This window comes from Alosa pseudoharengus, unplaced genomic scaffold (genome assembly GCF_046254945.1).
Source record: "Alosa pseudoharengus isolate Yale_2024_CS ecotype anadromous, Long Island Sound unplaced genomic scaffold, YU_APseudo_1.1 YU_APseudo_1.1_scf_11, whole genome shotgun sequence".
In the NCBI taxonomy this organism is placed as follows: domain Eukaryota; kingdom Metazoa; phylum Chordata; class Actinopteri; order Clupeiformes; family Clupeidae; genus Alosa; species Alosa pseudoharengus.
The window spans coordinates 39,305,947-39,332,072 of record NW_027468576.1 but is presented as its reverse complement, the minus strand read 5'-3'; the positions used below and the strand labels follow the sequence as shown (position 1 = coordinate 39,332,072).

Genomic DNA, 26,126 nt, shown 5'->3' with positions numbered 1-26,126 from the left:
CAGGCAAATTTCCAAAATTAAAACAAGAAACAAATTAAGTGGACATCGGAGGAGCTTCCTGAGATGGTGACGTCTTCGTCAAACGAAGAATATCAAGTCTGACGCAGAGCTGGCCATATTTCTCCACAACAGGTAGCCTAGGCTAAACGTCTTCATCTGCATCGCTAACTTCAGCTAAATATGTTACGTTGGTTAGAGAGGTATTTTTTGTTTTCACTGTTTCCGTAATGTGTAGCTGGGTCATGGTTGGAGAAATGTTAAAGCAGCTGCAGGTCAACTAACGTTAGCTAAGTCTTCATTACATCTGGCAACCCAGAAGAGGCTCGCGTCTGGTAGTCTTGAGAACGTTCACCAGTGTTTTGATTTTGGCCTACAGAACGTTCGGTAACAATCCTACAAATCGCACCTTTAAAGCCTGAGGCTGCAGGTGGCCTGAACACCTGCCATAGGATTCTAATTGCTTAATGGCCGTATTATGATGTCATAATCGGCAATGTTAAGTCTATGGGGATTTTTAAAAAGTTTTTCTTTAATAGTTTAAAAAGTATAAAAGTTTCAAAGTTGAAAAGACATAGCAACCTGATCTGTTTCAAGACCTACAAGGCTCCAGAGTGCGACCAATTTGGTCGCATATGCGACCTAATTTTTCAGAAGTGCGACTAAAAAAAATCGGTGCGACCAGCTATTCGAGAGAGGAAAAAGTGTCCGCATTGAAACTCTACCTTTGGTTCAATAACAGACACATATTTGGCCAATATCGTGGTTTAAACAAATCACAGATAGTGAAGGGCGGGACCTCCCCTCTGATTGGCCGTGGCCTAGTGCCTGTGTGTAAATTTGAAAATGCGTGTGCTGCAGAGAGAGAGGGAAGTCAGAGACCCGTCAGATAAACAGAGTGGATGTAGTTGCATTACAGTGTGGTCACATAGGCCGAGATAAATGTCCCCTCTCCCCACTGCCTTTCAGCGGCTGGCAGCAGCAAACCGATCAGACGAGCCCGAGATGATGATCAAGTTTATCGTTGCCTACGATAGGCCTAGTGAAACTTCCCTTCACCAAGTTCAGTCCGAAATAATTATTCACCAGAAAAATAGTTTGAACGTAAACCCGACGTACAGGAATGCCACTTGCGCAAAATTTATAGGAGTCAATGCAGATGAAAAGACGTCTTAAAATTGTGAACAATGCATACAAGGCCTTCGCGAACGACAGAGATACAGATATCGCCGAAAAGGAGTGCGTCATTGACCGCAGTTACATGCAGGGAGTAACCCGGTTTTCAACAGCAATATTTGTTTTGCGCGCGAGTTGTGTAAACTCATTCTGATGGCATCAATCAATTTAATCCGGTATTTGGCGCAAACCGAACATCGCTGCTACATTTAAAGCCCGAATATTCCCTGCATGTATACAGTGGTCATTGTGTACGGTGAATTGAATGGACACATTTAGATCGAGCATGGCAAGTCATTGCAATAGCCTATAATAATAGGCCTACCATTTCGTTACTGCATTAACCATGTTCTTATTGAAAATTTAAAAATACTAAAATTAAAAAGTAAATTGCATTTTGGGGCTGTCAAATGATTATTGCAATCATCATTGCAAAATCACATAAAAATGGAAGATGCTAGCATGGCGAGCTGGTTTAGCCATGGCCTAAAGATCATGAAGGATAGTATGTAAAACATTGAGCCATGAGATGTGCAGTTTGAAGCCCTTAAAAGATGTGCACTGTTAATTTACTCACTGTTATTTTTATTTAATACATCTTGAGATGTTTAAAGTTTAAATTTCAGCTCAGTGAAGCTCTTAAGCACCAACACTTCATTAAGTTACTTTTCTTGTAGAATTGTAAATCATAAGTCATAGGACAACCTATATAGGACAGTAATTAAGGGAAAAAAGTGAACCTGCTGCGGTGTTAAATGCAATGTGGTTGAAAATTTGGGTGCACCTAACTTTTGTGCTGGTGCACCTAAGAAAAAAAGTTAGGCGCACCAGTGCAAAAAGTTAGTCTGGAGCCCTGACCTACGTTACAAAGTTTGAATGAAGTTTCTAAGTTAAACTGTTCAAGAGAAATTGCGTATGGAAAAAGTGGTAAGCGGAATAATAAGAAGAAGCCTAGGAAGAACAGTACAGTGCATTTTCATGCACTGTAATAACAAACAAACAAAACAATACAACAAAGACAAGTTATCTGTAGGAACTATTTGTTGGGTGTGGAGATGAAGTGATCATTAAACAGAAAGGTCTTGAGATGTGCTTTGAAGAAAGGAAGAGAAGGACAGGCACGAAGGGGTTGGGGGGAGTTCCAGAGTTTGGGGGCCAAGGCACTGAAGGACCTGCCATCCAGGGTGGAGAGTCTGGAGCGGGGGATAGCCAAGAGGTTTTGGTCAGAGGATCTGAGTGAGCGGGAAGGAGTGTAAGGGGTCAGGAGGTCGCAGATCTAGGGGGGAGCAAGGTTGTGGAGGGCTTTGAAGGTGAGTAGTAGTACTTTGTATTTGATCCGGGACGGAACTGGTAGCCAATGGAGTTGATGGAGAATGGGGGTGATGTGTGCTGATCGTCTGGTATGGGTGAGGAGCCTAGCTGCAGAGTTTTGAATATATTGTAGTCTTTGAAGGGTTTTAGTGGGGAGACCAAGGAAAAGTGAGTTGCAGTAATCTAAACGGGATAGTGTGTGGGTATAGTGTGATGGACAAGCCATGGATATTTTTATTTTGACATGATTGTGTATTTTATTTTGATATACTTTGGTTTGATTGGGTATAATTCACTGGCACAAAGGAGGAATATTACCCTTCCAATTTAAGAATTCCATTCCCTCACGTGTTGTCTGCATGTATACTATTAAACGGGACCGTTAATCAGTCAGCAGAAGGTTTAATCATCAGGTCAAGAGTTCAGACCAAGTTCAATTGTCTTCACATGCGAGTCAAACATGGTGATTGGCTCATTGTTGATTGCTCGTAAAATTGCGTCATGAGAGATGTGAGACGTTACTTTTTGAAAAGACGATGACACAAACAAGCTTGGATGCTCCGTTAATGCTATGTTATCGAAGTCATTGTGCACTCGCGATTCAGAGATAAATCACGACGGTTTGGATATATTTCTTGGATCTATGATAACGAACTGTCACTGATGTGCTTGCTCACGCACCTGGACTATCATGGAAGTTGCCACACCAGTGGTCAGCCGTTTTGGACACTCCCACAGGCACGGATGTGCGCTGTGCATCAAAGAACGAGTCAGACTAAAAGACAGTAAGATGCTTGACCCGTATTGATATTCTACTGTGCTTCTTTGAATGTAATTTTGATTTTTGGGGATTGATATGGAAAACCTTTTGTTTGGCACTTCTTGTATGCCACATTAATTTAATAATTAGAAGGTTAAATTGCATTATTCCACTGCTTGGTTGAATTTCCCATTGTCCTACGTAATTTAGAACGACCATTAACCGTATGTTATCTGCACACCTATGAAGTAGATCCATTTTTTTGGCCGTATCACACTTTATATTAATTCGCCGAACTCGTTGTGAAGTTTAAATGAACTGTCACGTTGCATCCGAGCTGTAAAATGCAGACGTTCAGAACATTGCAACATTGTAGCATATGACGGAGGTGGCTTTTAGCTAGATTGATGACAGCAGGCTAAGTAAAATAGCGATGTTTCAAAGCTAAAGTTCATCAGAATCTTGGGATACGCCCGCTTGACAACGGGAGAGATGGAACTAACGACTGGCCTTTGGCCGTAGCAACCATCCATTTAGAACTAGTAACGGCAGTTTGTCCTGTGAGTTGAGAAATTAGTTGATATGTGTCGGAAGAAATTAGTTCTACAAACAAGACAGTTTTAGCGATTAAAACGTTTAAATTGTAACAGGAAATGAACACAATGCAAGTGGCAACAGTGGAATAAGCGGGATAATGGACTTCACGGTGGTCTGTTCACAGAAGTTAATGCACTACGAGGTTTTAACGGTCCTCCGCTTCGCGTCGGGGCCGTTTTACAACCTCGACCGTGCATTAACTTCTGTGAACAGACCACCATGTCGTCCATTATCCCTTACATAACTGCTTGTTGGGTTGTTCATTACTAAGTCAACACATAACAATAGGCCATATAGGTTTGCGCATTGGTATGCGCATGAAAGTTACCATAGTTCGTTGTGTCTGTGACTTTTAAACAGTGTACCCAGTCAGCAAAAGAATGTCTGCAAGACGTCTTGGAGATGTGTTCTAAAGGTCTGCTGGACAGCTGTAAGACGTATTCTAGAGAGCGTTTGCTCATCTGGCAGACGTATCTGAGACGTCTTGTTAAGATCTTCAAACAGCGTTTAGCAGCCGTATTCCAGATGCTCATGAATACGTCATAATAGGACATCCATCTTCTTAACGTCTTACAAAGATCTTATAACGGTATTAAATATGCCGTTTTTACGTCTTGCAGACATCATTTTTATTCCTTTACCCGCTGTATATAAGATGTTATACTAATTTCGTCTTGCATAATCTTTGGCGACATTCAGCCGCCTTATTTAGCCTAGCCTAATTATCTTTAAGGCTACTATAAAGAAATACGACAAATGGGAGCTATTTAACATATAAAATATTTATTAAATATTAGAGGGATTTGCGCCCAGGCGCCAATCTCAAAAAACCCTGCAGGTGCTTCTCTGCCTCCGCATCCGTTGATTGGAGCATCGGATTTCTCACAGCTGCGCCTGGACAAGAGAGAGAAACAGAATCGGTGTGAGAACAAACAATTTCGTCATTTCCACAACTGGACAAAGTTAGTTAAGGAGCAACCTTTTACAATCTATGGGAGCAACACAGCAACAGTGTCTGGTGGACGAGAGCTTGGGTAAGTTAAGTTAAAATAGGCTACTCTTATTTTAGGGTAAGTGTAAGCTAGTGTTACTTGCCTTTGGATCAAATTGTGTGATGAGTGTAAATGTACAGGCCTCATTTATGTATTTAATAATTATTTGAAAGACAGCTGCCGTTTAGGCTACAATCGCCCACGTGGCCGTGTACTTGCCTGCATGTGCACTTTACTGTATGTTTAACTCAGCGATTTACTGTAAACTGATTATTTTGTGTGTTAGACCAACTGCAATGCTTGATTAATTGATATTCCCACTTGTTTCTTGATACTTGCTTATTGTTTTGTAAATTGGTTTGGCGTGTTTCCTAAATAACATAATCTTAAATTAGCATAGCCTACATTTCGCAACTAGGCCTACCTAGCACAATGTGAATTGTCATAATTTTTTTTCGTTTACATGTTCAAATATTGGTTCTTGTTCTACTATTTGAGCTCTCCACATAAGATGGGCTTGAATATTTTAATATATATTTTCATAAGAGTGAAATGGTATGTGGGCTAGCTATAGGCATTGGAAATCTGTGTGAAAGTAGCTCAGTGTATGGGCAGTGAGTGTACAAAGTGCCAATTGTTGTAGCTACCCTAGATAAATAAATATAGTCAAAAGATGCATTCAGACACACAGGAACACCGTTCTGTGGACTCTGAGGACTTAACACACTTTAGTTGCCTAATATTATATGAACATAAAGTATTGAAATAGACAGAATAATTTCGAATATCTAATGTAATGTCTCCTTTAATTATCAAGTGTAATTTCTTAATTATTCAAGTCTACTCAGTCTTACCATCTTTTTGTTGTCAGGGTTTTGGAGGTTGTCCTCAAGCCTGTCAAGGTCCTCCATCGTCTGAAGGGGAAGTGAAAAGGAGTCTCTCTCCACCATGTTTGTGAGATGGCGTATTTGGAGGTCCATCTCTCAGGACCGCTTGTAGAAGCACCCTTTCAAAGGCTGCATGAACAAGATGTGAGTATTAAAACACAGATTCATGGCTAAGAACAACAGTACATTCTAGTTAATAATATTGTAAATATATTGTTAATAATAAATATTATAGATGACTTAAAGTTTGTGATTGTCAAGCAATCAAATTGCACTGCTCCCAGACTGAATGACGAATGGCAATAACAGCAAACACTTACGTGTACATGGCATGTTCATGCTACGCCGCCACCCCTGCTGTGTATTTTCACATGCTGAAAGAACACAACAAAAGGGCCAGTTTACATATTTTTAGAATGTGTATTGGGTGGTCTGATCTCAAATGGTCGGCCGAGACACATTGGCACAATCGCATGTATCCAAGGCAGAGACATTGCTGACCATTTGTTTTTATGTTCTAGTTTTTGAGTCGTTTTACTGGTGCAGGCTTACCATTGTTAGTTGACGGCTGTTCCCATTCGCCAGGCTGAGGAAACTCTTGAAAAATGTAATGCAGAAAAAACGTTAACATCAATTTTGCTGTGCTGATCTACTAAGTTATCGTAGATCGTAGGTATCGAAAATTACCTATTTTTTTAATAATATTTCAATAATGTACTGCTCAAAAAAAGGAGGGTTGCCGGTTCGAACTCCGACCAGTAGGCACGGCTGAAGTGGCCTTGAGCAAGGCACCTAACCCCTCACTGCTCCCCGAGCGCCGCTGTTGCTGCAGGCAGCTCACTGCGCCGGGATTAGTGTGTGCTTCACCTCACTGAGTGTGTTTCACTAATTCACGGATTGGGACCAAATTTCCCTCACGGGATCAAAAGAGTATATATACTTACTATACAGGCTGGTTGCCTGGATTCTCCTCTGGAGTAGAGGTCTTGATATGTTGCTGTGAAGAGCAAAAGGGAGGTAAATGTCTTTTTACAATATGACAACTCTAACTACCACCACTACCATTAATCTTTGTAACCCCCTCACTTAGCATAATTGATATACTTTAACAATGCAGTGTTTCTATTCCAGTTCCTATGTGGTTTGTTTCTCTTATGACTTACGCATGCTTTGATGTGGAAGTGACAAGTTGGGACGGTCAGGGGGTGTGACATCTAATGCTGTTACACAGAAAATTAGTTAAAAAAAAGTTAAACATTTGTTTTCTTTTAGTCAGAAGACGGATATTTACATTTATCACCCGGAGAGAAGAAATACTCTTTTTGAAGTAGATCTGATAAAAAAAAAAGTTTAATCACCGTTCCATATCAATGCTTATGAATGGTAACCATAACATTCATAGTAGGACAACAGTTAAGCCTGTAAGCAGGCTTTCACAACAATGGAATCAACTGTAAACAAGCTAACTGTCCGTGCTATCACTGTTAGGGCTAAAGAAAGTTGTAAAGTTTGGAACCGCTTGTTTCGTTTCTGTAGAACAGGACACCTCGGCGGTCGTTATCCCTTACATGTTTCGTGAGAACTACACAAAAAACTTGATTCAGTTACATATGAACTCACCTTGGGTATTGGTCTGCCACTCCTCCTGTGTGTTATGACCGTATGTGGCTGGTGGATTAGTTATGGAAGGAAAGACATACAATATCAATATAAGTCACAAATTTTAAATTGCAGAGATATTAACGGAGATACCGAGCGGGAATGTCCTAAGATGCCTGTTGTCCTATCAGAAATTATTGAGTAATATGAGGAAAGCTAATAACTGTTGTATAATTTATTGTCTACAATACAGTGTTTCTGTTCCAGTTCCTATCTATTCCATCTTATGACTTACGCATGCTTCGATTTGGGAAGTGGCCGGTTGGGATGTTCTGGGGGTCTTGCATCCAGTGCTGTAATACAGAAAAGTGAGATTTTCTTTTAGTCAGAAGATGGCAGTTACATTGACAGTGATGCCGGGAGGGAATGTCCTAGGATATTCCCACTCATGTGATGCCTGTCGTCCTATCAGAAATTATTACTATATATATATATATATATATATATATATGATGGCTGTCTAGTGGCCAGATTTTTTCCCTTCATCCAGAACACAATAAGTTTCCGAGTTACACCCAAAGAGTACATGTATTCAATGCATGTATTCGATTGGAAACTGTGTTACCATCAGGACAGTGCCAGTAAGGGATGTTTGACAAGACTCTCCTTCTTTTACTCCAATAAGAGGCCATTTTTGTGTGTATTGGCCACTATTGAAAAAGAAATTAGGCTGATACCTTTGCTGTGAGCTTGAAATGGTCTTCAGTGTCCCATATACATGCAAATGGAAGGGGAAAAAACAAACACAAAATTAGTTTCAATAGACCTCTCCAGAATATATCCCGCCTCCTAACTTCCGTATCCATCCAACTTCCGGGCGTGGATTGTCTATGGGAAATAACATGGCGTTTTGAAAGATCGTACCTGTCAAACTCTGTAGGTGACAAAGTAGAAAAAGCTGCTGGGCAGATTGGCCTACACACTTCTGCCATCTAGTTTCCACTGGATTTTTTGATTTTCGGTGCCGTTTGAGTAGTATAGTCTATAGTATACTACTTAAACGGCACCGACAATCAAAAAATCCAGTGGAAACTATATGGCAGAAGTGTGTAGGCCAATCTGCCCACCGGCTTTTTCAACTTCGCTACCTACAGATGTTTTACCGGTATGATATTTCGAAACGCCATGTTATTCCCCATAGACAATCCACGCCCGGAAGTTGGATGGATACGGAAGTTACGGAGGCGGGACTTATTCTGGAGAGGTCTATGGCATAGTGTGGCAACGATTGACAATTACATTTAATTTGACACAGTGAAATTAGGATGAATTTAAGTGTTAACATTAAATAACGTGTTGTGTAATATATTAAAATGGTATTGCCCTAGTCCCTCCACGTCGAAAAAAGCCTATGCATTCTTATAAGGCCTATGCCAACAAAGTAATCAATGAACTGCGCTCAGGTTGGTTAAAAGCTAGAGGCTGCCTGTAATTCACTTCCGGTTTAATGCCTTTAAAACGGAGGGAGGGCGACACAGTGCTCAGTTGCTGCGCCGCGGATTTGCCAGCTGGTGGATGCTGTTGGTGGTCGATGGATTTTCACGTGGCATAGCAAGGTTAGCAGAATTGTTTCCTAAGCGTAATGTAAAAAAATTAGTTGCAGTATTGGGTACAATATTATGTAGAATGGACCGACATGTCCACCCGTCGATTTCCCGTAGTAAATCGACCCTTTTAATGACTTAAATTTATTTTCGTATAGATGAGTTTAAGCACAACATTTACGTTATTCATGACATTTATCTACATGTCGTGTTATTGGATAACGTTAACGACAGGTGAAGTTGTTGACATTATCAATGGAGATCAAAGGCGCTCGCGTTCTAAAGGTTAACGTCACTGTTGCCGTTGGCTAATAACGTTAGCATGCTAGCGTTAACGTTAGCACACTAAAGTGACTAACTTTGTAGTCACTATCATTACACTTACCTTTTCAACAGCTCAAGGAGGGAAAAATTGGCTTAAACTATCTAACGCTATCTAATATTATCTGAATTAATCTAAAACGCTAACTATATATATCTCTATATACAACAAAGATTGTCTCTTGTCGTTATCACCACCAACGTCTGCGCAGATTTTTTTGGTAGTTGGGGCTGGTTGGCAAGCACGCGACTTTTAGATGTGCAGTATTCTGTTAAAAAATCTGATAAGTGAAGTGCTCGCATGGCACTGAACTCTTCAATTTATTCCCCCATCATTTCGCTGAATTGTAACGGGCTACACCTCTGCCTTTGCTAACTTAGTGGGTTAGGTTGACCTAGCACCTAAGCAATGGAAGGCAATACCATCAAATGCATTACAACCATTTGTTAAGTAAATATCTATCTTCGTCCAGAGGTGAGGAAAATGACTTGCCTTTTTCATGCATCTCCTTTGTCCATCTCCTGTGTTCGGGAAATGTCATTTGAAATCACTCTTCAGGTCGTGATGTGATTAGAAAATGCATAAATTAACCTTCATAGTTATTTTCAATTGACTCGTTCAGTTCATATTTTTTAAATGAAGAAAGACAGTGAGTGCTTCTGGTTTCTCTCTTCAAATAAACTAGGGCTACAGCTCTGAGTCTTTTTGGAATCTATTATTCTAGTGATTATTTCATCGAGTAACAAAATATTTAATGTATTTAATTGGTAAAATATATTTTGCTTTAGGTGCAAATTGATTAATATGCACAATAAATGTTAAGCTGTAAACTAGCCCTAGTCACTTAAAAGTAACTTCATTTATTTTATGTAGATTTGTGCATCTGCAGCATCTACCTTTCCTACCAAATAACCTAATTTACAAAAAACTGCTGTTTTCACAGTGCAGTTATTCTACAATACAGTGCAGTACTTAAGTATTTTCATGTTTAAAATACAGAATTTAATTATTTTGAGTTACTCGAGTAATCAATTCAGCCCTAACTTAAACCTTTAACAAGTCCTTTAATAATCAGCTTTCCATCACTACCATCTCCAGTTGTTGTGGATATTGTGTTACCTATTTTAATCACGACTAAAACAATAATCATGTGTTACCAAGCTGGACCTAAATTGATTCCGAGTCTGAACTATCTGAGCTAGATGAAGTTATTATGTTAGGAATGTGTTAAGTTCAATTCACGGTTAATAGAAAATGAAATTGGTTCATGCATAACACTGCTTTTGAAATTGTATCCTTAAAATTATTATCTTTTATGATTCCTTTTAGGAGTATTTGTGATGCACACCACACTACTCTGTTAAGTGCTCCTGACCTTCAGGAGGAACAAGGATCAACTGGAGGTCAACCTGGGAAGAGGATACTTGAAGCTGTTGCTGCCACTGAATAGCGCAACCCTGTTGTAAGAATTTTGCTTTCATACTCATCTTTCATATACCTTGTTCACTTTCAGCAGCTTAAACACGTTTTAGATTAAAACTTCTTATTCCACTGCTTGGCTGGATTTCCCATTGTCCTACGTAATTCAGAATGACCATTAAAATTGTTATTTGAACACGTATGAGGTAGATCCAATTTTTTATTTTTTGAACCAATCACACTTGTATATTAATCACTGGGGGGGGGGGGGGGGTGGTATACCATGTGTCATTTTTTTTTTTAGTGGTTAGGATGGCCAAATGTATATTTACTTTACATTATTTTTTATTTATGCTCCATACAGAAAGGACTCGAGCTAGAAGTCAAGTGTGCCGATCTTGGCAGACCTGTGCCACTGTGAGGTGTTGAGTGTGTCTTGGGAGAGCTGACATCTCTTCACAGCAAGAACATTGATTGGTGCAGAGCTGAAGCATCACACATAAAGGAGCACACAATCACCTTTAGAGGTTTACCTCTGGTCACTCCATAGACTTCTGAAAATAACATGGGGACACTGGTCCTGGTGTTAAGATGTTATGTAAACTCCCATGATTTCATTTCGTCTTTGGAAATGTAATCGCCGACTGCAATTGCTTGAAAATCGTATGGTGTAAGCTCACCATAAGGCTTTTAAGGATAAATCATGAAGAAATATTTTCGAAAGTGCTCTGTAGAAGGGCCCCAAGATGCATACTTGGAATACAAATTTTCTGTTATGCCCATCAGACAATGAATCTTAAATGTGGTAGTGCTCTATCCACCCTTTCATGTAGGTACCTAGATGGTGTAGTGCCAGTCCTCTATTTGTGTTCTCTACATGAGTGGCAATCCTCAGAAACATTATATGTGAGTTTGTGTTGCCTGGACAAACCTGAAAAGTGCCTTAACCAGCCCTAAAAAGAGCTGTGTGTGGTAATCATCCAGGCTTAGAAAACACTGGCTAGAGCAGTGATCGATCCTCACAATTTTTTTCACGAGCCACTTTGGCAGTGCAAAATCAAAAGGAGAGACACTTTTACGACAACATACTAAGTCACCTTTGCAAATGTGCATTTCTACATATAAATTGGACATCCCACAAAAAAGAAATAAAACAGCCAATACATTTTCATTTAAGACCAGATTTACTTTAATACTGGGATGAGTGGAAGCTGGCATGCATGTCCTTGACTTTCTTCATGCTGTATTTTTAGTATTAGTAGTAGCATGTTTGACAATGCCCTCTTTAGGAGGCACCATTAAGGCTTAATAACTTCCTTTCACCTTCATTACTCTATTTGGGTGAAGGGGGAAGTATAATTTAGATGTTTGTGTTTTTGTAGTGCAGTATTCTATGTTTATGAATCACATTTCAAAAAATGTATTGACTGTTACCACATACAGTGGGTCCCATTTAGAAGTGGCCACTTCATTCGTGCTTTCCGTGAGTCATGCACCTGCGTGAAATTATTACAACTTATCGCCACAAGGTGGCAGTTTAAGTCTGCTGTAGCATTTGTAAACAGGGCAGCGGATTGCATTCAAAGGCGTTGCAGTCGCAGTAAGATACTGTAAGCAGAACGAAACTTAAGATCACCTTGTTGAAGTCATACAGTAGACTAGGCTAAATCAGAGCCTACTTTTGTTTTTATCAAGCTGGGGCCAGAGGTGATTGCCTTTGGCGAACAGTTTAGGCAGGTTTAGGCCTACTCAAAATGAGTAAAACCAAATTTGCCGAAATCTTGCCAAAGCTACCATGCGAGCCACCAATTATTGCTTGACGACCAACTGTACTGTAGATTGATTTACTGATTGTGTTTGTTAGATACATTGATCATGTATGTACATCTCTCCCCCCCCCTCCCCCATTTACTACTGCTATGAGAATGTTCACATGGCCATGCTGATCAAAATCATTGTCATTTTACAAATTCGTAAGAATTTGTCCTGAAACTCCCCAGATTAATGTTGAGCTTGCTTAAATGGTCTGTTTATTTGTCTATTTTGTTTTCATAAATGAATATATTTATATATATAAAACATATTGCTAGTTTTGGAATTACAGCATGTCTCAGTGGGGCAGCCATGGCCTACTGGTTAGCACTTCGGACCTGTAACCGGAGGGTTGTTTGAGCAAGGCACCTAACCCCTTACTGCTACCCGAGCGCCGCTGTTGCAGGCAGCTCACTGCGCCGGGATTAGTGTGTGCTTCACCTCACTGTGTGTACACTGTGTGCTGTGTCTGTTTCACTAATTCACAGATTGGGATAAATGCAGAGACCAAATTTCCCTCACGGGATCAAAAGAGTATACTTATACTATACCATAAGGTGTCAAGCAGTGTTTAACAAATGTTTGATTAATGTGTAGTAAAATAATAAAATGTGTGAGTTATTGGTTTGCTCTGTAAATATTGTCAAAAGCATCTATGAAAAACCATGACCTTTAGGCTACTTGCATACACTTACAAGCAACTATACAAAATGGTAGGAACCTCTAAAACTCTCGAAATTTAGATTGATTGTATGGTGATAATGGCTGTTTTGTAAGAATTAAAATCACTGGATACTTTGCTATAGCCTGCACAATTGAATTTGCCATGTTAAACTGGTATAGCATTCAGGATGTGTGCTTGCTTATATCCATTCAGACTTGCTAGGATGTGTTACATCAAATCGTTAGCTATGTGCGAAGTGCTGCTGTGATGTCAAATGACAGCCTTTTGAAGGTAAGATGGTGATCAGCCAGCACATAATATTTCTACACCTAGCAGATGACGTAGGCTATACTGGAATAAAGCGTATTTTAGACATACAGATTTCCAGCCGATGTAGAACTAAAATGCATCTTGACGGTGAAATAGCGCCGACATTTGTAAGATCAAAATAAGACGTTCTAAATGGAACGCGATCATATTTAAGACATTAAGATCTCCAGGAGATGTAGAACTATTACACACATTGACAGTGAGATGCCGCCGCTGTTTGTAAGATCAAAATAAGACGTTCTAAATGGAACGCGATGTAATTAAGCTGTTGAGATCTTTTCCAGACGTCTTGGAGACGTATGTGTGCTGACTGGGTATTTGGGTCAGTAAAGCTTTGTGCTTCATTCAGCATTATAAACCAGTTGTTATGCTAACGTTTTGACCAGCAATGTATCTCTCTTGCCTACCTTGCTGCCTTCACCATTTCTGTTATCGAAAGAAAAATGTATGTCCATGGCCTTGAAGTCTTGTCTTAGTGTTTAGCTAATCCTTGTTAGCTGGTTGCGCGCGTGCTTGCGCTCTAGTCTTATTCTCATTCTCTCTCCTACGCAAACATTATGTCCTGCATGCCTAGTTGTGTGTAGTTCTATTGCATAAAGTTTAGCAAATAAATTAGTTTGTTTCATAGAAATGGCCTACTGTCACACTGCATGGTAGGCTACAACCAAAAGCGCACATTCACATCCGCGGGTCGGGTATAATTTTGTCTTAATTAATCGCGCTAATCACTCGCGGTCCGAGTTGCGATCGGGTTGATTTAAATATCACTTGTGACCAGACCCGCGAGACACACGCGTGCACACATGAGCACAGGGACATGCCTGAGACATACACACATATGGAAAGCCGTTCAATACAAAACGTCTGTCAAAATAACGCCTCCACGTGTAGATTTTTTACTTCTTCAGGAGTAAAAAATAGACGTCTGAGCGTCAGACGTCAAATTTTTACGTGTGCCACGCGTAAAAACTTTGCGTCTGACGTCAGAGGTAAAAAAATTACGTCTGGGTGATTTGCTGCAATGCCAGAGCCTTTGTGCCAGAGTAGACACAGCATTGGCTGCTGGAAACAGGAAATGCAGCCGCTATAGTTGCAGCAGAAGAAACAAGATGCCAGAGCAATGTGCAGCATATTCCTGCTCAAATCGGCGGACCATCGCAAACAGGGCTCGGGGGATTACTTTTCACAAGTAAGATTTAACATTATCGTACTATTGGTTGTATTTTGTGAATGCAATATAACCAGAGAGTTGAAAAGGAGCAAGGATCTTTGTTATTGTATGTAAATCGTAGCCAGCTAGCTAGGCTACTTGCTCGGTGTTCAGGTGTTCACCCGGCTATGAACTGAGACTTGATGAGTCATATTCCATAACACTGACTTACATTACAACTGACACAAGAATGCTATTGTAGAAATGAATCAAATATTACTAATATAACATTGGCCGGCGAATTTTACACAAGTTGCACAGACTGTAGCCTATTATCGGGCAGTTGCTACTTGTAGCTTAGCTAGTAATAAGTGTGTTGGTGGTAGCTTCACTATTTCCTGAATAAAGTAACTTTTCAATAGCTTAACTTCTTTATATGAAGTAGCTTGGCCAAACAAGCTACACTTTTGTCATGTGAAATTAGCACAATTTAAAGTAGCTTCCTATGTAGTGAACTAGCCTACTGCTGTGTTTGTGTTACTAAGCTTGCTACATTTGACTGGGGAGGTAGTTTTGTGTAGTGTTTTTCATGGCAGAGTAACTGATAGTTTCGCTCACTACAATTCAAAAGTAGCTTGCCCAACACTGTATTATTCACATGTAATTCACCCTAACAAAAATAAGATGCATCTCAAATCCCTTTTTATTCATTTATTTATTTTATATCTCCCCAGAACAACTGCCTTGCTCAAGGACTACCACAAATGAGCTGAACGGTCTCCTCACACCCCTGGAACTGAGGAAGTTGCAGCTCTACATTGCAGTACTGCAGGGCATCTGCTACAATGTGACTGAATATTTGATTTATGAGCTCCACCTTCATCACCTTTTTGGTATGGCAACTGCTCTGCCCATGACCGGAAAGCACTGCAGAGGGTGTGAAAACTGCCCAACGCATCACCGGTTCCTCACTCTCCTCCATCGAGGCCATCCAGGGCAAGCGATGCTTGCGTAAGGCGCGCAGCATCATCAAAGAGTGTTCTCACCCCAACCACAGACTGTTCACCCCACTCCCCTCAGCGAGGCGTTACAGGTCTCTCTGCACCCGTAACCACGTAGCCTACTTGGAATAGCCTACCCCTCAGGTGTCTGAATGGCTGATCTCATTTAAATATTTATGGAACCTTTCTGTATAAGTATATATACACTCTTTTGATCCCGTGAGGGAAATTTGGTCTCTGCATTTATCCAAATCTGTGAATTAGTGAAACACACAAATTAGTGAAACACACACAGCACGCAGTGAACACACAGTGACACACACAGCACACAGTGAACACACGGTGAAGCACACACTAACCCCGAGCAGTGAGCTACCTGCTACAGCAGCGCTCGGGGAGCAGTGAGGGGGTTAGGTGTCTTGCTCTAGGGCACTTCAGCTGTGGATGTGGGCATGGAAGAGCAGTGCTCAACCACTTCCCCTGCCCACATTTTTCCTACTGATCGAGTGTGAGATCATCCATTCAGACACCTGAGGGGTATATTCCAAGTAGGCTACGTGGTTGAGTGACAAACCTGAGTAAATTGACTCAGAGTAGAAGAGCTGATACAGGAAACATGGTTGTGTGTATTTTAATATTCATAGTGGCTTAACAGTAATAGAATATTCTGATACTGTATATCATATAAAGTGATGACATCCCAGATCAAAACTGGGAACATAATCCATAATGTTTGACAGCATAGACAAAAACTGGTTTGATACAAGTTGTAATGAGTTAAATGTAGTTGTAATTCCATACACATTTTCAAGTGTTTTCATATTTAAGTTCAGTGCCATCAAAAATAAAGTTTGATAAACAGACATTGGTTTGGAATAAGTAAAGGAAATGGTGTAACTGGGTTCAATATCTGTTAGAAAAGTTCCATAAACATTGAAAAGTGCAAGTTTGTAGGTTTGTTTCTGATCGTTAAAAAACAGACATTGGTTTTTGGCATAAGTAAGTGTAACAGTTCATTAATACAAGACAAAAAGGCCAGCATGTGTTATTCACAGTTCACAGGTTCCAGCCCCAATGAAGAGATCAAATAAAGAGATAAAGAAACATTTTAAAAACGGCTGAGATCAGCCCTGTTCAATGCAATCAGTAAAGAATCTGGGAGTGTCTTCTCAGGCTCAGTGAGACAGAGGTTACTGTCATGCTGGTGACAGTACATGCACAACTGGTGCATGTAATTTTGTATGTTCCCAGTCTACCTTGCTAAAATTGCTTCGATACACTTAGACTGAACAAAAGTGCTACAGACAGCAGGTGGCAGTACATAATGAAACTGGGTAAACTCCATAAAAGACCGAGTCATCCAGACAGTGGGAAAATGGGAGACAGAGTGGCAAATGCAGGTGATTAGATTAGATTAGATTCAACTTTATTGTCATTGTGCAGAGTCCAAGTACAGAGACAACAAAATGCAGTTTGTGTCTAACTAGAAGTGCAAAAAAGCAGAAAAGTGCGATGTGATATACAAAGTAGTTGGTGCATAGAAAGACAAAAGATATAGTGCAGTGTAGACAGTATACAGTTGTTTTCAGAAGGTGGTTTAGAGTAGTATAAATTAAATATAAGTATGTGCAGTGTATTAGCAGTAACCTTAGAAGAGCAGAATAAATATGGCCATGTAATATAAACAACATGTACAGATATGTGCAATGTAGTGGCAGTACCATTATAGTAGTAGTAAGAAAAATATTAGATATATGCAGTGTATTATGCAGTGAATATATTACAGACAAACTGAATAAATATGGATATTTAGTATAAACCATATAAACAGATATGTACAGTATGTTCAGCTATGTGCAGTGTGGTAACAGTACCATTGTAGTGCAGAAACAGTAACATTATAATAGTATTAAGAATAAGTGTATGTGCAGGATGAAGAGCAGTAGAATATGGCTATGGATAAGTTTGTAAATAAATGGGATAGGCATGGATGGGATAGGGTAGTCCAGTTGTGAGGGGGTGGGGGATGTCCGTCTCCTTGTTGTCCCTGTCAAGGCTGCCATGGTCGTATAGTATATAGTATGTATATACTCTACGACCATGGCAGCCTTGAGTCACCATGGTCGTGGACACCTCAACAAGCACAGTCAAGGAGGCATCAGGCGGGGGCGGGGGGTGATGGGGGCTTAAGTTCGTTGGATGTCACCGGGATGCAGAGCTAGAGTTTAGTAGGGTGACAATCGCAGGAAAGAAGCTTCCTCTAAACCTGCTGGTTCAGGTGCGGAGAGACCTGTAAAGCCTCCCTGAGGAGAGTGGGGTGAACAGTCTGTGGTTGTGGTGAGAACAGTCTTTGATGATGCTGCGCGCCCTGGATGGCCTCGATGGAGGGGAGTGAGGAACCGGTGATGCGTTGGGCAGTTTTCACACACTCTGCAGTGCTTTCCGGTCATGGGCAGAGCAGTTGCCATACCAAAAAGGTGATGAAGGTGGAGCTCATAAATCAAATATTCAGTCACATTGTAGCAGATGCCCTGCAGTACTGCAATGTAGAGCTGCAACTTCCTCAGTTCCAGGGGTGTGAGGAGACCGTTCAGCTCATTTGTGGTAGTCCTTGAGCAAGGCAGTTGTTCTGGGGAGATATAAAATAAATAAATGAATAAAAAGGGATTTGAGATGCATCTTATTTTTGTTAGGGTGAATTACATGTGAATAATACAGTGTTGGGCAAGCTACTTTTGAATTGTAGTGAGCGAAACTGTCAGTTACTCTGCCATGAAAAACACTACACAAAACTACCTCCCCAGTCAAATGTAGCAAGCTTAGTAACACAAACACAGCAGTAGGCTAGTTCACTACATAGGAAGCTACTTTAAATTGTGCTAATTTCACATGACAAAAGTGTAGCTTGTTTGGCCAAGCTACTTCATATAAAGAAGTTAAGCTATTGAAAAGTTACTTTATTCAGGAAATAGTGAAGCTACCACCAACACACTTATTACTAGCTAAGCTACAAGTAGCAACTGCCCGATAATAGGCTACAGTCTGTGCAACTTGTGTAAAATTCGCCGGCCAATGTTATATTAGTAATATTTGATTCATTTCTACAATAGCATTCTTGTGTCAGTTGTAATGTAAGTCAGTGTTATGGAATATGACTCATCAAGTCTCAGTTCATAGCCGGGTGAACACCTGAACACCGAGCAAGTAGCCTAGCTAGCTGGCTACGATTTACATACAATAACAAAGATCCTTGCTCCTTTTCAACTCTCTGGTTATATTGCATTCACAAAATACAACCAATAGTACGATAATGTTAAATCTTACTTGTGAAAAGTAATCCCCCGAGCCCTGTTTGCGATGGTCCGCCGATTTGAGCAGGAATATGCTGCACATTGCTCTGGCATCTTGTTTCTTCTGCTGCAACTATAGCGGCTGCATTTCCTGTTTCCAGCAGCCAATGCTGTGTCTACTCTGGCACAAAGGCTCTGGCATTGCAGCAAATCACCCAGACGTCATTTTTTTACCTCTGACGTCAGACGCAAAGTTTTTACGCGTGGCACACGTAAAAATTTGACGTCTGACGCTCAGACGTCTATTTTTTACTCCTGAAGTAAAAAATCTACACGTGGAGGCGTTATTTTGACAGACGTTTTGTATTGAACGGCTTTCCATACACATACGCATGGTAACATGCACACACACACACACGTGCACATATGAGCATAGGGTCATACTCGAGAGACACGCATACACGCACGGACACGCACACACGCTCACTCACACATGAGCATAGGGTAGGGTCATAGACAGTAAAAGAAATGGACGAACAGACTCCGTCGTTCTCAATGGGAGGGTACTGAGTCATTTTTCAGTTGGTCCCCCCAGTACTGCGCAGACTCGCACTTAACTTCGTGACGTTAGCCATCGAACTGAATCTTGTAACTCATATGATAGATACACAGAAATTCTTCTCACACTTCCTTCGCCTTCAAAGTCATCAAAGTTAAACATTTATTTATGTATTATTATTAATATCATCCTCACAAGTGATATCAAGTCGTGTTAATGTTGAAACTACCACACATGATCATCTTTAAAAACAGTCATGGTAAAACAAAACAAAAAAGTTATAGCCTTGAGGCTAATCTTCTTTCCACTTTTCTGACCTACGTCAATCCATCGAAAACCTGAAATGATTATCGGTAGACTACCTAATGGTAAAACTACTGTTTTTCCATTAGGTTTACTTGCCTCTATGCTTTACCTTAACATAGGCTACAATGCTATTGTAGGCTACATAGCTTGTTCACGAGTTTCCGTGCTGGCTGGACTAGCAGCTACGCTTCTTATCCAAACAATACGGTTATCTCCCTTCAGTGCGTTAGCTTCCCTTCACCCGGACATGCTAAACATTCTTCTTACGGGAACCTAACGTTACGTACGAGGTAGTAGAGTCTTGTTTTGCCTTTTATTGTTTATGTAGATAACACAGAAGCTAAAATATCGGCACATGATGTATGTTATATGAAGTTATGGGAGTTCAAAAAAATCCTAAATGACTGGGCGTTCTATGGGGTTAGCAGAGAGTTGATAACCACCGCTACATCGATGCTTCTACTTCCGGGAATTCGCCTGCCCCCTTGGGTAGGGTGACCATATTTCCTGAACCTAAAACCGGGACACTTTGCGCGTGACCGTAGCGCTCGTGCATGTGAGGTGGTAGACGCAGATATAGGGAGGGAAAGTAATCTCATCGCCATCTAGTGGTTGCGTTCCTAGAGTTTAGCGGAAAAATATATCTCAGTGCACATTGGTATCTTAATTTAATGCCTTCCATATGTTAGGCACTGGGGTCACCTCTATTGCTTCAAGTGGTCATACCTTATTTTTAGGATCAGTTGAATTGTTTTGAGTTTTTGTCGTAACATTATTTTTTCCCTCCCTATAGAGTGTCCCAGTGACGCCACTTCCGTTTGCCTCCATGGGACCTATCTTTCAAAAAAATTTGAATGTGTATTTGACTCATTTATGTCGTCAAACATTATGTTATGTAGCATTCTACTATAGGCCTAGGCTATGAAATGATCAGCGCTTTCAGATATAACCTCCGGAGTATATGAGGAGGTTTGTCAAACGGAGGTCCTACCCTTCGGATGATTCAGATATGATGCTAACCTACTGACCTTATACGGACGTATGTGTGAACGACATACACGCACATTACAGAATCTCCGTGTGGTTGTCGAGTGAGGGGTGGGGGCTTGTAGAGTTCACAAGATGCGAGATATGACGCAGAATATATGCGGCCGCTGCCTGTCACAGCTGTTTTTTGTTTACAAAATGTAGCCTATGCATTATGTAGGCTAAAGAAGAGAAATCTATTGTGCATAGGCTAATACTTGAAGTAGGCTAGTCACTTAAGTGCGCACTTGAAATTGACCTAGCCTACAGTATTTGTATGTGTGCTTCAAATAAACACATTTATCTGTTTTCAACGTTATGTACCAGAATAGAACCCCAAATCTGGTTTGCGTTGGAGAGAGAGAGCATGGACAAACTTTATGGTAGGCTACCAGCCAATTCAGTAGGCTAACTCAAGACTTCAAGATCATACAACGTTTTTAAGCAACAAACAAAATACTAACATTAATAACAGTGAAGTTTTTTCATGGTTTATTTTTTCCAAAAGCATCCTCTCCCCATGTGTCGCATTTACGTAAGGAGCTTGGAACAAAGTTGGGTTTTCTTCGTTTTCATTTTCTCTAGGCATATATGCTCAGCAAATATCAGCGAGCTCAGCAGGTCATGAAGGCTATCAATGAACAGAAAACCGTGTTGGCTATCAATTTATTAAATACTCCTGTTATTGTTGTCAACGACGTTGCTGTAGGCTACTGCCTTTTCAGCGCCTTCTGCTTATGATGATTCAGTCTTCTGAATTCGTTTGTCCTTGCCATGCAGTTGTAGGCTAACGTGTCTCTAACGTTCCCTTCAGGTGTTCTATCAAAATGTTGTATGCCCTCATGGACAGTAGCTCCGTGATGTCTGCATTTTTCCAGGTCGGAGATTTTCTGGACAGCACTATGCCACTCCATCATAACACTGGCATTTAAGTCAGATCTAACCACATGGACGCACGAAAGAAACGTCACCAACACGCCCTCTCACTAGGTGTGAATTTTAACCACATGTTCTACTCCTCGTTCAGACACAGCACATTTACATAATGTCCGGAGGAAATACTAGGGGGGGAGTAGTATAAACACCGGGTAAATTTGGACTTCCATATGACCGGTTATGTCGTTCAGATATACGGCCCCACCGTTTAACATCGGCAGAACCTCCGGTCTTACACGTATGTCTGAAAGCGCTTGATAGGTCACAAGTAGCCAAACTCTGTAGTTCTAACGTTAGGGGAATAGTTAACGTTAGCACTTATCCTATCCGTTGATATTTATTATGTAAGGAAAGTTATGAAACCCACCTAATCAACGTTAATAAGTCGTCACTTTAAATTGACCGGTTAGCTGTAGGTTTCGATAAAGTTGGCTAACGACATTCAAACCTAACGTCGCTCCCAGCTAAGCACTGACGTTAACGTTACATTTGCTCACTAACCAGTAGCGTTTTAACTAGCGTTATACTATCTGGCTCTTGATAACCTGTGGAAAGGGACCTGATGAAAACCTTACTGTTTGTAAACGGACCATATGACCAAAGTATTGTTAAAACACACTACAGAAAAAAAATTTGAATGCCAGTCTATGGCGAAAAAGAAATTATTTTCTGGTCCCGGTTGACTTGTGCCTTGAATTACCCATATGATTGTCAATTTTAAAGACAATTTTTCATGTAAAGACATCATTTGCAGTTTGTTTCGTAACTATTGAATTACAACATTGTGAAAGATCGTAATTCCAACGACTACAAACCCATCAGTCGTGCTAGTGACGTTAGCTCATTCACAGCCACACTAGATTGTACGAACAGGTCTTAATTGGGCTTTCCTTGCAAATGCTTTGAAAATACCATGAGTCAGAGGATTAAACACATCAGGTAAGTTGTATTCGTCCATAGACTGTACATTAGATAATGTTAAATGACATAGCAGGCAGCAAGATGCAACCGTTAACTTGCATAACAGCTAATCTTATCGTTAATTACGTTGGTAACGTACATCGTTCGAGACAAGAGATGTAGTCCACTGAGCGGATTCGCACAAAACCAACATAACTTTTGAAGTCTATCGAACAACAGTACTTTCTTGACGTGAAATATTATCTTTTAAATTCGCACACATCATATGTGAAATTCGTGGCACAATTCAAACTGGACCAAAAAATAATTGTTATCTCTCCATTAACTCCCGTTCATATTTTTTTGAAAGATAGGTCCCTTGTAGCGGAAGTAAAATGGAAGTCACTGGGACACTCTATTAGGCTCAATTTTAGCACGTAGACTAGGCCTACTGCTCACAACATGGCCTAAAGGGGAAAAGGCCTATTTACACATTCATTTTAAGAGAAAATATGAAAAGACATTGCATTAGTTTCGTGTGGGACTCTGTTTATTTGTAGGAATTAGCCAGAAGCTGAAGAAAGTTTAGGAAAAACTGAAGCTTTCTTTTTTTTATCAAAGAATTAGAACACATTGATTTCTTCTCTAGTAGGTCTGTGTGCGTGTGTGTGAGATGTCAACCTCATAGAACTCAAACAAGAACTGAAAACAAGACCTCAACACAGAAACAAACGCTCATCTAATTACCCTACACATATTTGTTTGAGGAGTGAATTTGCTCCAAAATCGCTCTATTTGCTGACAGCCTGCTATGGAATTGCGGGCAGGTGTTGTCAAAATTGGCCCTTGTCACAAGCAATGCCTTTAAAGTGGGAACGGTCATACGGTTTCTTTCATCAGTCCAGGTATTATTCATCAAGGAAAAGATCCGCTCAACGGGAGCATTTGTGCCAGGCAGACACATGGCGAACTGACAAATGAAACATATATATTTTTGTATGGAATCTCCCTGCTTTTGAAATTAGCGAACATCTCCGCCCAGCGCACGTCCGCTGGTTTCGCTTCAGTATTCCGTTGTGCGACCATCCCTGTCGCGTATGCCCGCACGGATGAGGTTTCATCAAATAGCTGGGCCTCGTCGATGTCGCACTGATCTAATTTTGACGTTAGATACTGCAGGGATAATTCAACCTCATCCCATTCAGGGACACTGTTGAGCAGGGTCCAGGAGCGAACTTCCAACTCCTTAAACGGTGCTCCCCATTCTTCGATGTAGGAGATGCAGCAATCATAGAAATCACAGACAGTTCTGCGGAAATCCTCTGCCTTCCTTGGATCATCAAGGGCGCTCAGAAAAGTCCTCACCTGCGATTTAAAAGCGATTTAACAATTTAATAGTCTAGAGTACACTTTTATGTGGTTGTGTATTACCAGCAGCCACATGCTGTACACTGTAGCCAGCGAAAACCGCAAAATTCTGATGTGCAGATTAATCTACTTTGTTGCAAAATGTTGCAAATGTATGTGGTTCTATTACCAGCAGCCACAGATCCAACATTGTACCCAGTGAAAAACTGCAAAATTCTGACGTGCAGATTTAGAATACTGTAGTCTACTTTGTTGCAAAATGTTGCAAATGTATGTGGTTGTATTACCAGCAGCCACAGGACATTTTAGTATATATAGCCTATATGTAAACTGTTGAGGATGGGACAGTCAAGACATATGCAAACAGTCAACACTAGCCTATAGGCCTGTTAAATATAAGCAGGCAGAATAGCGGTGCAGAGCACAGATAGGCCTACCTTGACACCGGTGAAGACAGCGGACCTCCGCTCTCGGAGTTTCCCTTTAAGAGTGTGGAGATGGCTGGCTGAATGAACGGCAGTGCTTCTCTGCTTCTCCATCACCTTAATCGTGTCATTAAATAATGACTGCTGATTATGAAGGAACCACATCCATGCTTCACACACCGTATTATCAAGGACATTGGAAATCGTAGTTGGGGGCTTGTCCAAAGAGCCGAAGTAGGACTGAAGAGCAGGATGCAGCTTCAGCACCCGCTCGACCGCTGGGACCAGAGACAGCCACTGGGTCTTGCTGGTCGCCAGTGTTGTAGCATAACATTTTATGTACCATGGACCGGTTTGATTCCCATTTGTTTTTCACGGACCGGTGTGTGTGGGGGGGGGGGGGTCATTACTTGAGAAGAACTAGCTCCAGTTATGTATGAACAGTGAAGGTAACGAACTCTTAAAAATGTGAAAAACGTAAAATTGAAGAAGTGAAAATTGAACAATATGAACTATGAAAACAACTTGAAGCTACATCTATCATGTGTGAACATGCTTAACAAAATATGGTAACAAAACATGGGAACTAAACGTGCATTACGAATATAGTCAGTGGGAGCCCTGTGCTTGTTTCCCTGCAACAAGAAGGTTCCATCTGGGGGTGATGGAAGACAGTGACACCCTCTGTGTGTTTGAAATGTCCAGTCGATTGCGCAATTTGGTCTTAGTTGCAGTCATTGCCGAAAACCCGGCCTCGCATATATACGTGGTGGGAAATGGTAGCAACGTTTTCAGCGCTTTTACGGCTATCTCGGGATATTCTGCTTTGGTTTTCATTCAAAAACCCGCCAGAGAGGTTTCCTCATAGCCTACACACTCTTAAGACCACCGTCATTTGCAATTTCGATCAACTGCTCTTCCTCCTGCGCTGACAAGTTAGGACTATTGGGGATTTTGACAAATGGGTTGCGGACCCACTCATTGGTTTGCCGTGGATCTTTGGAGGATGGGAAGTAACGCTCAAACTCATTTGAAAGCGCAACAAGGTGATCGCGCACCAGCTGCGAGAGAAAGGGCCCTGCCTCAGTCTCTCCCAAAACCCCCACTACTGTTTGGAACATACCCCGATCCACTCGTCGTACCCACAAATCAAGCTTGGCTTTAAATGCAACTTTATTCTGCCAGTTTAAAGACCGTCGTCATGCTCCCCTGCAGTGACAGGTTGAGGTCATTAAAGGGGTGGTTCAGGATTTTGGACATAGGACCTCATTTCCAAGTAAGCAAGTGTGATATTTATCAGTGGAGACTGTTTTCAACACGTTTCATCCAGTCCTTCTAATTGCAGAGTTCGCAGGTGCTAGGCTAGCGCAAGTCAACGGTATGTGCTAGCCTGCCACTAAAAACAGTCTTACCCACTCCAAAGTACACCCGGGAATAATTTCACTCCACCAGCAGTGTCCACGTTGCGGCCGGTGCTCGTCCGCGGCCCAAAGTTTGAGAAACGATGGTCTAGCCAACTTTGAAAGGCGACAGGAGTTGAGGACTTTGCAAATGTCAGCATGTTCAAAACAAGTAGGCTACAGGCACTTTTTGTGCGTCTTACGACATAGGATACCTCACTTTATCTGTTGGCTTGAACGCTAAAAAATAACCTATGCATCGTGACTTAAATAATGCGCACCTTGATTGTTGATA

At 41.0% G+C, this 26,126-nt stretch overlaps 1 protein-coding gene and 2 long non-coding RNA genes across 5 annotated transcripts in view; all 3 read left to right on the top strand.

The window, feature by feature from the left end:
• Nucleotides 1–26,126, top strand: part of fcho1 (FCH and mu domain containing endocytic adaptor 1) — a 127,970-nt gene that overhangs the window by 34,606 nt on the left and 67,238 nt on the right. The gene's annotated exons all lie outside the window — the stretch shown is intronic.
• On the top strand, nt 4,789–11,290 carry LOC143116530 (uncharacterized). Its single transcript, XR_012985826.1, has 4 exons — nt 4,789–4,875; nt 5,705–5,864; nt 10,575–10,707; nt 11,029–11,290. It is a non-coding gene; the product is annotated as an uncharacterized LOC143116530 (long non-coding RNA).
• On the top strand, nt 14,488–16,484 carry LOC143117431 (uncharacterized). Its single transcript, XR_012985978.1, has 2 exons — nt 14,488–14,659; nt 15,355–16,484. It is a non-coding gene; the product is annotated as an uncharacterized LOC143117431 (long non-coding RNA).